The following is a 14,466-nucleotide window of genomic DNA, read 5'->3' on the forward strand; positions in this document are numbered from 1 at the left end:
TGCTATCCAAGAAATAACTCCCTGCTCTAAAATTGACACCTTCAAGTTTAATTAAAGTTTGAAGCTGACCACATGGACAAAGAAAAAGCCTTCTGGAGGAAAGCTGTATGGTCACATGAGACAAAGATTGAGTTGTTTGGCCACCATGTACAGAGGGACAGTGTACCAGCTGGTGGTGGTGGTAGGATCATCATGCTCTGGGGCAGTTTTGCTACCAGTGGAACTGGTACATTGCACAAAGTGGATGGAATAATGAAGGAGGACTACCTCAGAATTCTTCAGCATAAACCATCAGAAACCTGAACATGACTTGGGAGTTACAACAGGACAATGAACCCAAACATGCATCAGAGCTGGTTGTGGAGGATAAAGCCGGCTAACATTACGCTTAAAACAAGCCCTGACTTCAACCCTATTGAAAATATATGGACCATGCTTATAAGTTGAGTCCATGCCAAGGGAAAAAAATTTAATTGAACTCTACTAATTCAGCCATGAAGAATCATGAAATATTCAATCAGAATTCTGCCAGAAGCTTATTCATGGTAAACAAAAATGTTTGGTGATGGTGAATCTTGTGAAGAGACATTTTACCCAAATATTAGGTGTGTTGTAAGTATATTTTTGACCCTATATGTACAATACCCTGTATGTATAATGTTGTCCCTGTGTTGATTTCGGGGGGGTTTGTGCTCTGTTGGAAAGAGCCATTGATTTGTTTGAACTTCAATCCAAACCTGTTAGTAGACCATGTGAATATAGATTTTTGGTGATGTGAAGCAGTTAAAGCCTAAAGTAACAAGACACAAATGAAAATATAAAGTACACTAGGTCGCTGTTATATCTATCCACCTCTAAAATATACATATAATATACTGCTGTATCACTTGTTACCTCATAAAGATAGGATATCTAAAATGCCACTGTAAATATTTGTTCAAAACATCCAGTCAGTTGCTGACCGTTAGAAGTTGTCATCTTTAGGAGTGAATGATTGTTTATACCTTTCAAGCTTCATTTGGCTGGCTGTTATTCAGGCCATGGCTGCCTGCAGTAATGTCCATTTTCCTTAGCATCTTTCTGCCTTAAATCACAATTGACAGCCATAAAAATCTGCTGGCGCCATCTACCATATGATCTCAAGACAAAATTCTGTCCCCCTCAGAGGAGTGGAGGGGGCTTCCACGTTGCGTCTGTCACTGGGTATACTATATATGTATTGCTCTTTCTCGCTCTTGAGTAACTTATATTTTCAGTAAGATGCCCCAAATTTCAATACCAAATAGAACAGCAGGACAATATCTCTCCAAGTGCCTGTGCTTAATAGGGTAGTCACACTAGAGGCGGAATGAGCCAGAATGCGGTTGGAATGAAAATTCTTCGTATATTCAAAGTGCATTCTAAAAATTCTGACTGCATTCGGAGTGCATTCCAAACATTCGGGCCCATTCTTGTGGCCAGCCTGAATGTTTTGCTCATGCTCAAAACATTTGATGTGCATTCAAAGAGGAGAAATATCGAACGGCATTCGAAGTGTATTCTAACTGCATTCTAAATATTCTTACGGCATTCCAATAGCATTTGAAACATTCTGATCGTGTTCGAGGGAAAAATTGAAATGGCAAGCCACTTCAAATCCTGCCAGAATGTCCTGAATGTGCCTCGAATGAGCCGGAATGCCGTCGGAATGAAAATTCTTCGTATATTCCGGGATATTCGAAGTACATCCTAAGTATTCGAGCTGCATTCTCTTTGAAATCTTAGACATTCGAAATATTCGGCGGCTATTCGGGGAGCATTCTGACTGCATTTGAGGTGAATTCGTACAGCATTCGAGGTACCTTCCGACCAGACTTCGGGTGGTATTCGGGCAGCAATCGAACCACACTTGTACGGCATTCGAAGTGCATTCTTAATATTCTTACTGCATTCTAACAGCATTCTAGGTATTCCTACTGTGTTCCAACTACATTTGAAATGCATTCGAAAACTAATACAGTGGTGCTTGAAAGTTTGTGAACCCTTTAGAATTTTCTATATTTCTGCATAAATATGACCTAAAACATCATCAGATTTTCACACAAGTCCTAAAAGTAGATAAAGAGAACCCAGTTAAACAAATGAGACAAAAATATTATACTTGGTCACTTATTTATTGAGGAAAATGATCCAATATTACATATCTGTGAGTGGCAAAAGTATGTGAACCGTTGCTTTCAGTATCTGGTGTGACCCCCTTGTGCAGCAATAACTGCAACTAAATGTTTCCAGTAACTGTTGATCAGTCCTGCACACCGACTTGGAGGAATTTTAGCCCGTTCCTCCGTACTGAACAGCTTCAACTCTGGGATGTTGGTGGGTTTCCTCACATGAACTGCTTGCTTCAGGTCCTTCTACAACATTTCCATTGGATTAAGGTCAGGACTTTGACTTGGCCATTCCAAAACATTAACTTTATTCTTCTTTAACCATTCTTTGGTAGAATGACTTGTGTGCTCAGGGTTGTTGTCTTGCTGCATGACCCACCTTCTCTTGAGATTCAGTTCATGGACAGATGTCCTGACATTTTCCTTTCAAATTCACTGGTATAATTTAGAATTCATTGTTCCGTCAGTGATGGCAAGCCGTCCTGGCCCAGATGCAGCAAAACAGGCCCAAACCATGACACTACCACCACCATGTTTCACAGATGGGATAAGGTTCTTATGCTGGAATGCAGTGTTTTCCTTTCTCCAAACATAACACTTCTCATTTAAACCAAAACGTTCTATTTTGGTCTCATCCGTCCACAAAACATTTTCCAATAGCCTTCTGGCTTGTCCACATGATCTTTAGCAAACTGCAGATGAGCAGCAATGTTCTTTTGGAGAGCAGTGGCTTTCTCCTTGCAACCCTGCCATGCACACCATTGTTGTTCAGTGTTCTCCTGATGGTGGACTCATGAACATTAATATTAGCCAATGTGAGAGAGGACTTCAGTTGCTTCGAAGTTATTCTGGGGTCCTTTGTGACCTCGCCGACTATTACATGCCTTGCTCTTGGAGTGATCTTTGTTGGTTGACCACTCCTGAGGAGGGTAACAATGGTCTTTAATTTCCTCCATTTGTACACAATATGTCTGACTGTGGATTGGTGGAGTCCAAACTCTTTAAAGATGGTTTTGTAACCTTTTCCAGCCTGATGAGCACCAACAATGCTTTTTCTGAGGTCCTCAGAAATTTCCTTTGTTCGTGCCATGATACACTTCCACAAACATGTGTTGTGAAGATCAGACTTTGATAGATCCCTGTTCTTTAAATAAAACAGGGTGCCCACTCACACCTGATTGTCATCCCATTGATTGAAAACACCTGACTCTAATTTCACCTTCAAATTAACTGCTAATCCTCGAGGTTCACATACTTTTGCCACTCACAGATATGTAATATTGGATCATTTTCCTCAATAAATAAATGACCAAGTATAATATTTTTGTCTCATTTGTTTAACTGGGTTCTCTTTATCTACTTTTAGGACTTGTGTAAAAATCTTATGATGTTTTAGGTCATATGTATGTAGAAATATAGAAAATTCTAAAGGGTTCACAAACTTTCAAGCACCACTGTACACCCGGAATGTGCAAGAATCATTTGAGGCAGATTCGAAGCACAGTCTAAGTATTCGAATGGCATTCTTACAAAGCTGTAAGAATGTTGGTCAGTTTGAAATTCCCGCCCGAATGTGGCATGAATTTTGAAAAATTTTTCATTCTGGCTGGTTCTGCTTGATTCCTGCTAATTCCGAATAAGTGTGACGGGGGCCTTAATGATGACTGTATGCACATTTGTAATGGCAATTTAAAAAATGCTACTAATTTAAGCTACAATTATAACCCATCTCAACATGGTTTTCATATACAAAGTATTTTTTCAGAGTAAAATATAGCACAGATACCTACTACTGTTGTCTGGTTATTATCTGATATGTCACATCAACATAATCCCGACAATAAGTTTTTGGCTCTTAAGACTGTTCAGAACCATTGTTCTTAACTCATGAAATGGTATGTTCCTATGACTGATTTATTCAGAATTTTCTGACTGATAAACTCATAAATACTTAATTGGCAATGAGTCTTCTTTCCACAGCTTTACAACAGCAGCAAGCTCCAAATGCATCTAGAATAACCTCTAGAGCCTTTTAAACTTTCTTATGAGCAATCACCAAGAGTGGTGGGCTATGTATTAGGGTCTGTGATTCCTCTATGGCTCATAGTGCAGCACAAATGTACATGCATTAAATTAAAATGAAGAGTCTGGACTTTGTCATAGTAATTGTTAAAACCAATGTGCTGTGTATGTAATTCATTACATTATATAAATACAATGCATCCAAATTGCATCTCTTCAGTAGAATGTAATATTTCCAAATTTTGAATTGTGTTACAAACAATGCTTAACAGATTATCGTTGATAAGTAAATTCAGCAATTTTAGGGGTTTTTTTTCTGTTACAGTGACCTCAAATAATCTGAGTCTGTCAACTATATAACACACAAGTGAAACAGCTTGTGCAAGGAGGACTGTAATGAAAACTCACCCCAAGCACATTTTTAGCAAGTCACTTGTGAATGGAATGGCAGATTGAGCTGTAAACTACACTACAGTTATGGGCAGAAAAGTGCTGAGGAATCATGGTTCTCTATCCATCCATCCATCCATCCATCCATCCATTATCTGTAGCCGATTATCCTGTACAGGGTCATAGGCACGCCTATCCCAGCTGACTATGGGCAAGAGGCGGGGTACACCCTGGACAAGTCCCCTGTTCTCTAGTTAAATCCAAAAATAATGTTGAACAGGTTTAAAAGCACATTTCACCTTTCTCAGGAAGCAGTATTTTTCCATGCCTATATAAGCACTAATCTATGGAGGCAGAAATGTGCAAACAAAAAAAGAGAATGAAATCCAGGGGGGATCTACAGCACATCCTGGACAAGAAAGGAAGTCATGATAGAAGCTAATACCAGCATTCCAGAAAAGTGTAGTTTGTGAAATGAATGTTAATAGAAATCTGTTCAGCATCCCAGAGGCTTTGCCAGGGGGAATGGAGCAGATAGTGTATCTGTGTGATTTCTCAAGGCTTGCACAACATTGATTACCACCCTAGAGTATAAATACTAGGATGATGGTTGGTAAGATTGGGCATTTGCTAATTGTGAATATTAGAATTTGCATAAAGCTATTGATAACAGATGACCCTGGACTATTAGAATTGCAGGGTAAAGTGGAGAACAGGCAGGTACCAAGGATCCCTAAATGTCCAAATCTAATTTCTTTTTCACCATATTGGTTTAGCTTATTCCCCCAAATTAGCTCTACTATCTCTGGAGTCTTCAAACCCTTTTACATTATAATATACTGAAAATATTACTAAAAGCAAATGAGTCAGTATTGTATGATTAGACTGGATACAACCTGTATTGTCATTTGAAGGAATTTGAGAAATAAAAACTCCTCATCCCCTAAGGTGAATTTTGTGATTATTTCCAGTAGAACTGATCTCCAGAACTGTGTAAAATACATAAATATCATGAGGCATAATTGGGCTAACAATGGAAGAAAAAAACAAACATCAAAGGTCTGCACCACATTTGCCTGCATTTGTATGGTCAAAGATGCATAAGTGTACTGTGTAGATCAAAACTTGACTATAGATGAATCTTTCAATAAGATAATGAGCCCAAAAATAAATCCAAATCATACAGAGATAGCTGAAGGACCACCAAAAAGGATCAAAATTTTGGATGGCCATCCTAATCTCTAGATTTGAACCCTAGTTAAATAAAGAAAGAGAGAGAGAGAGAGAGAGCACTGATTTAAAGAAGGCAGCCCATGTGAGCCAACATAAACATATAAAGCAATGTTAAATCCCTCTACAAGTGCCTCTAACTTTGTTAGACATTACAAGAAGAGTATTCTTTCCAGGGAAGACTTCAAATACTAAGGCCCTGTCCACACGGCAACGGATTCAGGTGAATCCGATACAATTGTTTATCGTTTCGGCCTGGCGTCCACACGGCACTGGCATTTTGGGTGCCCCAAAACGCAATCTTTTGAGAACGGGTTCCAGAGTGGAAAGATCTGGTAACGTTGCCGTTGCGAAGTCGTCTGGATGAGTAGAACGGATTTGTTTACGATGACGTCACAACCACATGTGCTTCACGCCGGGTAGAAGTGTAACGAACTCGATGCGAGTTGTCAACAAATCCTATAACTTGGTTCATGAAACGCGCTTACAAAATATTTTCACTGTGAATATTTATTGTGTAATGGTGCAGTGAGAGAGAGAGAGAGAGAGAGAGAGAGAGAGAGAGATAGCCCTTAGGCAGAGTCAATCCCGCCAGCAAAAATAGGGAAAAAAGGAGCGATCTCACCTCTTCAGATGTTGGTTTAAGTCCTACAATACATTCCTCAAAAAGGGCGTAGAAGAACAAATTAATCCATCAACGTATAGCATTCAATTTATTCCGGACCATTAAAGACGCCGCCTTCCGCGTAGAATCATATGTCATCCTCGCCGCCATATTGGATAGGTCAAAGCGGAGAATAAAGATGCCTCATTCATGTGCTGCATTTAACTGTACCAACAGGTTTACCGTCCAAACGAGATCACATGGGATTACCTTTCACAGGTGAGACTGAAAAATACTTTTCATTGTATTTGGTCATTATAATGTAATTTTACAAACAGATTTTTCTGACTTTGTGGCTAATATGAAGTCTCGCGCATAATAGTTTATGCGCATGCATCCTTACTTCTTCTATTGTTCTGGTGTCTCCGAAGGGACCATCTTACAGCGCCCCTAGAGGTGTGGCATGTGCATTGCATCGTTTTCAGCAAGTGTTGCGTTGCCATATGGACCTGATATTTTACTGACCGTTGCCCATTTGGACGCGATATTTTTTTAAATAACATCTCGTTGCCGTTGTCGTGTGGATGTAGCCTAACTGTACAAGTGCTGATAATATACACTCAAGGATTTGTTAGCCTCTTTGAAGCCTTTTTTTTTTTTTTTTACTCTAAGAGAGAAACACTCTGTAGTAAGATTCTGCTTATAGAACCATTAAGGGTTCCCCCACAAGCATACTGTGTTAAACTAAAACTACAATGCCCCCACATGTTTATTGAATGTGTAGTTGGTTTTGATCATTTTAATAAACAGTGCAAATAATTCTGGAGTTGACTGTGCAGTGAAATATCCTTGCCAGAAACACTGTATTTTTGAGTTACACTTAGCATGAACATTTCTCAACCACATTATCGTGGCAGAATTAGTCAAACTGCTGCCTGACTTATTCTACTCCCTATATCTGAAAAAAACAACAACACACACACACACACCAAAAGGGAAATAATAGAATAAAGCCCAGACTGTTGCCACTCTCATACTTTTACCCTTTGGTGGGGGTATGCTGCTTTTAATGTCTCTGCCCAAGCCTTTTTAATGAATATGTGCACACTTTATGGGTCTTTGTCACTCAGGTATCTCTCCTATAATGGAAGAAAGACTCCTCAGACCCTAGCAGAAGAAAGGAGGAGAGAAAAGGAGGACAGAAGAAGATACTAAAAGTCTGCCACCTCTTCTTTTTGTATTCTTAGGGTTTGAAATATTGAGGGTTTTTCATTATGAGGTACTTACATTCGATCATACATAAAAACACATAAACCATATCATCTCATATCCTTGTGGGTTTACAGTAAAATAGTGCTGAAATCAATAAACTCTATGTCTATACTAGGCTTGCACATTATAGTGTAAAACATACCTCTATTTTTGGGTAGAATGTAATACAATACTGAAGCTTTTGGGAGCAGCGGCAGCTCTGCTTCTGTTGTTTCTTTTCTCCATGGAGCACTAGGTGCCATGACCATTCCATCAGTGTAAAAAAGGTGCATAACATAGAGAAAATGGAATATCACACATACTGAATGTGTCATTTCAATGTCATCAAAAGAGAAGTAAAAAAAGGCAATATCTAAAATGTTAAAACTGTTTTTTATTTTTTAACTCAAAAAGAACAAGTGTGATGTAGTGCAATGCATGCAAAGCAGAGACTCCGTCCATAGCACCACACTGATGATGCATGGACATTTAAAAGGAATGCACCAAAAACATTTTGCTTTGTAAGTGAAGTGAATACAGTAACAAAAAAGTATTGTGCTCATACTAATGCCTCATGAAAGCTGCTTGATAATTATCAAAAATAGTAAAACAAATTGTCTAATAAGTAAAATACATGAAATACAGATTTGATGGTTGAATCAGGCATGTCAGGTTTTTGCCTGTTTTTTTTTTTTTTTATTATAGGTAGACTGCCTTTCATATTTTTCAAGTGTAGGTCATAAAAAGAATTTTCCCTGAGACCCAATTACTTCTGTTTAGTGGACCAAAAGCTACTGAATTCGAATCACAGACTTCCAATTTTATTAGTTTTTTTTTTTCCCCTAAATAGAACAATTAATGAATTTAGGGCCACATGACCCTAAATTCTCTATTTTTTCCTGCTTCAACATGACCCAATTCAAGATACTATGTCATGCATCACGTGGTGGGTTTTGCCCATTCACTCAAGGCATTGTGGGATACAAATTTGAAACAGGAGAGAAAAATGGAGGACGTGAGTGTGTGAATGAAACATGGAAGCCTGACTACAGTAACGGAAAGCAAGAAGAAAAGACGTTATGTTGGGAAGGAAAGGAAACGCAGGACCAAACTAATAAATACTGGCAGTCAGTGAGCACCTCGATGTGCTCAGCTGTTCGTTTAGCAACAGAATGATGAAACTGTCAGTGCATGGTCAAAGGTAAACCTGGGCATGCACACACTGGACTTCCTCTGACTGCGCTAAGCAAGTCATTTAATGCACGTTATTTGCTAGGGAATCCCCTCAACTTAAATAACTTCCCAGCCACAAAATGGCCTGATATTTTGTGAGATATTACAGAAATAAACATACTAGTGCATCTCAAAAAATTAGAATACCATGAAAAAGTTCCTTTTTTTCATAATTTAATTCAAAAAGGTCAACTTTCATATATTCTATATTCATTACATGTAAAGTGAAATATTTAAAGCCTTTTTTGTTTTAATTTTGATGATTATGGCTTAGAGCTCATGAAAATCAGAAATCCAGTATCTCAAATTATTAGAATATTCCCTAAGATCAATCAAAAAAAAGGATTTACAATACGGAAATGTCCAACTTCTGAAAAGTATATTCATTTATAGTGGTGCTTGAAAGTTTGTGAACCCTTTAGAATTTTCTATATTTCTGCATAAATATGACCTAAAACATCATCAGATTTTCACACAAGTCCTAAAAGTAAATAAAGAGAACCCAGTTAAACAAATGAGACAAAAATATTATACTTGGTCATTTATTTATTGAGGAAAATGATCCAATATTACATATCTGTGAGTGGCAAAAGTATGTGAACCTCGAGGATTAGCAGTTAATTTGAAGGTGAAATTAGAGTCAGGTGTTTTCAATCAATGGGATGACAATCAGGTGTGAGTGGGCACCCTGTTTTATTTAAAGAACAGGGATCTATCAAAGTCTGATCTTCACAACACATGTTTGTGGAAGTGTATCATGGCACGAACAAAGGAGATTTCTGAGGACCTCAGAAAAATTATTGTTGATGCTCATCAGGCTGTAAAAGGTTACAAAACCATCTCTAAAGAGTTTGGACTTCACCAATCCACAGTCAGACAGATTGTGTACAAATGGAGGAAATTCAAGACCATTGTTACCCTCCCCAGGAGTGGTCAACCAACACAGAACACTCCAAGAGCAAGGCATGTAATAGTCAGTGAGGTCACAAAGGACCCCAGGGTAACTTCTAAGCAACTGAAGGCCTTTCTCACATTGGCTAATGTTAATGTTCATGAGTCCACCATCAGGAGAACACTGAACAACAATGGTGTGCATGGCAGGGTTGCAAGGAGAAAGCCACTGCTCTCCAAAAAGAACATTGCTGCTCGTCTGCAGTTTGCTAAAGGTCATGTGGACAAGTCAGAAGGCTATTGGAAAAATGTTTTGTGGATGGATGAGACCAAAATGGAAATTTTGGTTTAAATGAGAAGCGTTATGTTTGGAGGAAGGAAAACACTGCATTCCAGCATAAGAACCTTATCCTATCTGTGAAACATGGTGGTGGTAGTGTCATGGTTTGGGCCTGTTTTGCTGCATCTGCGCCAGGATGGCTTGCCATCACTGATGGAACAATGAATTCTGAATGATACCAGCAAATTCTAAAGGAAAATGTCAGGACATCTGTCCATGAACTGAATCTCAAGAGAAGGCGGGTCATGCAGCAAGACAACGACCCTAAGCACACAAGTCGTTCTACCAAAGAATGGTTAAAGAAGAATAAAGTTCATGTTTTGGAATGGCCAAGTCAAAGTCCTGACCTTAATTCAATCGAAATGTTGTGGAAGGACCTGAAGTGAGCAGTTCATGTGAGGAAACCCACCAACATCCCAGAGTTGAAGCTGTTCTGTACAGAGGAATGGGCTAAAATTCCTCCAAGCCGGTGTGCAGGACCGATCAACAGTTATCGGAAACGTTTAGTTGCAGTTATTGCTGCACAGGGGGATCACATCAGATACTGAAAGCAAAGGTTCACATACTTTTGCCACTCACAGATATGTAATATTGGATCATTTTCCTCAATAAATAAATTACCAAGTATAATATTTTTGTCTCATTTGTTTAACTTGGTTCTCTTTATCTACTTTTAGGACTTGTGTGAAAATCTGATGATGTTTAAGGTCATATTTATACAGAAATATAGAAAATTCTAAAGGGTTCACAAACTTTCAAGCACCACTGTATACACTCAATACTTGGTTGGGGCTCCTTTACCATGAATTACTGTATCAATGTGGTGTGGCATGGAGGTGATCAGTCTGTGGCACTGCTGAAGTGTTATTGAAGCCCAGGTTGCTTTGATAGTGGCTTTCAGCGTATCTGTATTTTTGGGTCGGGTGTTTCTCATCTTCCTCTTGACAATACCCCATAGATTCTCTATGGGGTTCAGGTCAGGCAAGTTGGCTGGCCAATCAAACACAGTAATATCATGGTCAGCAAACCATTTGGTAGTAGTTTTGGCACTGTGGGTAGGTGCTAAGTCCTGCTGGAAAAGGAAATCAGCATCTCCAAAAAGCTCGTCAGCAGATGGAAGCATGAAGTGCTCTAAAATCTCCTGGTAGGTGGCTGTGTTGACTTTGGACTTGATAAAATACAGTGGATTAACACCAGCAGATGACATGGCACCCCAAATCATCATAGACTGTGGAAACTTCACACTGGGCTTCAAACACCTTGGATTCTGTGCCTCTCCACTCTTCCTCCAGACTCTAGAACCATGATTTCCAAATTAAATGCAAAATGTACTTTCATCTGAAAAGAGGACTTTGGACCACTGAGCAACAGTCCATTTCTTTCTCTCCTTAGCCCAGATAAGACACTTCTGACATTGTCTCTGGCTCAGGAGTAGCTTGATATTTGAAGATGTCTGTTCGTGATGGGTCTTGATACACTGACACCAGCCTCAGTCCACTCCTTGTGAAGCTCTCCCAAGTTCTTGAATCAACTTTTCTTGACAATCCTCTCAAGACTACGGCCATCCCTGTTGCTTGTGCACCTTTTCCAGCCACCCTTTTCAGCAATGACCTTTTGTGGCTTACCCTCCTTGTGGAGGGCATCAGTGATCATCTTCTGGACAACAGTCAAGTCAGCAGTCTTCCCCATGATTGTGGTTGTGTGTACTGAACTAGACCGAGAGATACACTGTGTTCATACTGTTTTACTCAAACTCAAAATGAAATATTCTAATATTTTGAGATGTTTTTTTATGTTTTTGTACTGTATGCCATACTGATTAAAATTAAAATAGAAAAATGCTTGAAACATTTTAGTTTATGTGTGATGAGTCGATAATATATAACATTTTCACTTTCTTAAATAACTGATGGAAAATATTGAACTTTTTCACAATATTCTAATTTTTTTAGATGCACTAGTATATCACAATGACCAAATTTCAGGGGGAACTAAATTTCACCAATTTTATGAAATTGAAAGGTCGTCTCGCTTTAAGATAAATGATAACCACTGGTAAGGCAATGTCTACAGTGCCTTGAAAAAGTATTCATACCCCTTGAACTTTTTCACATTTTTCCACCTTACAACCACGAACTTAAAAGTTTTTTTATTGAGATTTTATGTGATAGACCAACACAGAGTAGCACATAATTGTGAAGTAAAATGAAAATGATAAATGGTCTTCAAAATTTTAAACAAATAAAAATCTGAAAAATGTGGTGTGCATTAGTATTCAGCCCCCTGTACTCTGATACCTCTAAATACAATCCAGTGCAATCAATTGCCTTCAGAAGTCATCTAATTAGTTAATAGAGTCCTACTGTGTGTAATTTACTCTCAGCATAAATACACTTGTTCTGTGAAGGCCTCAGTGGTTTGTTAGAGAACACTGAAGAACAAACAGCATCATGAAGACTAAAGAACTCACCAGACAGGTCAGGGATAAAGTTCTGGAGAAGTTTAAAGCAGGGTTAGGTTATAAAAAATATCCCAAGCTCTGAACATCTCAAGAAGCACTGTTCAATCCATCATTCAAAAATGGAAAAAGTATGGCACAACTGCAAACCTACCAAGACATGGCCGTCCACCTAAACTGACAGAGCGAGCAAGGAGAGCACTGGTCAGAGAAGCAGCCAAGAGGCCTATGATCACTCTGGAGGAGCTGCAGAAATCCACAGCTCAGGTGGGAGAATCTGTGCACAGGACAACTATAAGTCGTACACTCCACAAATCTGGCCTTTTTGGAAGAGTGGCAAGAAGAAAGCCATTGTTGAAAGACAGGCATAAGAAGTCCCGTTTGCAGTTTGCCAGAAGCCATGTAGGGGACACAGCAAACATGTGGAAGAAGGTGCTTTGGTCAGATGAGACCAAAGTTGAAATTTTTGGCCTAAATGCAAAGCGCTATGTGTTGCGGAAAACTAACACTGCTCATCACCCTGCACACACCATCCCCACTGTGAAACATGTTGGTGGCAGCGTCATACTATGGGGATGCTTTTCTTCAGCAGGGACAGGGAAGCTGGTCAGAGTTGATGGGAAGATGGATGGAGCTAAATACAGAGCAATCCTGGAAGAAAACCTGTTGGAGGCTGCAAAAGACTTGAGACTGGGAAGGAGATTCACCTTGCAGCAAGACAATGACCCTAAACATACAGCCAGAGCTACAATGGAATGGTTTAGATCAAAGAATATTCATGTGTTAGAATGGCCCAGTCAAAGTCCAGACCTAAATCCCATTGAGCATCTGTGGCAAGACTTGAAAATTGCTGTTCACAGATGCTCTCCATCCAATCTGGCTGAGCTTGAGCTATTTTGCAAAGAAGAATGGGCAAAAATTCCAGTGTCTAGATGTGCAAAGCTGGTAGAGACATACCACAAAAGACTTGCAGCTGTAATTGCAGCAAAAGGAGGCTCTACAAAGTATTGACGCAGGGGGGCTGAATACTAATGCACATCACATTTTTCAGATTTTTATTTGTTTAAAATTTTGAAGATCATTTATCATTTTCGTTTCACTTCACAATTATGTGCTACTCTGTGTTGGTCTATCACATAAAATCTCAATAAAAAAACTTTTAAGTTCGTGGTTGTAAGGTGGAAAAATGTGAAAAAGTTCAAGGGGTATGAATACTTTTTCAAGGCACTGTATGTGTAGGCTACAGGTTTGGGATAATATTTAGATGAAAAGATAAACACAGTCCATTTGAATATTCAAAAATTAAGTATATTTTGTCAGATTAATTAGTCTATTTGTGATTCAGATGTGTTATTGTAACATATTGAAACATGGAATAATTGTGAAATTTAGTCCATAATTAAAAAAAGGTAATTGACAGATTCATCTCATCTCATCATCTCTAGCCGTTTTATCCTTCTACAGGGTCACAGGCAAGCTGGAGCCTATCCCAGCTGACTATGGGCGGAAGGCGGGGTACACCCTGGACAAGTCACCAGGTCATCACAGGGCTGACACATAGACACAGACAACCATTCACACTCACATTCACACCTACGGTCAATTTAGAGTCACTAGTTAACCTTACCTGCATGTCTTTGGACTGTGGGGGAAACCGGAGCACCCGGAGGAAACCCACGCGGACACGGGGAGAACATGCAAACTCCGCACAGAAAGGCCCTCGCCGGCCCCGGGGCTCGAACCCAGGACCTTCTTGCTGTGAGGCGATAGCGCTAACCACTACACCACCGTGCTGCCCTAATTGACAGATTATATAAAATAATCATTTGTTGTAGCTCAGTCTATGCAAATTAACATGATTATTTACGTTGTAGTCATTTGGTATTGGCAGAAATACTAC

This window comes from Neoarius graeffei, chromosome 4 (genome assembly GCF_027579695.1).
Source record: "Neoarius graeffei isolate fNeoGra1 chromosome 4, fNeoGra1.pri, whole genome shotgun sequence".
NCBI lineage: Eukaryota > Metazoa > Chordata > Actinopteri > Siluriformes > Ariidae > Neoarius > Neoarius graeffei.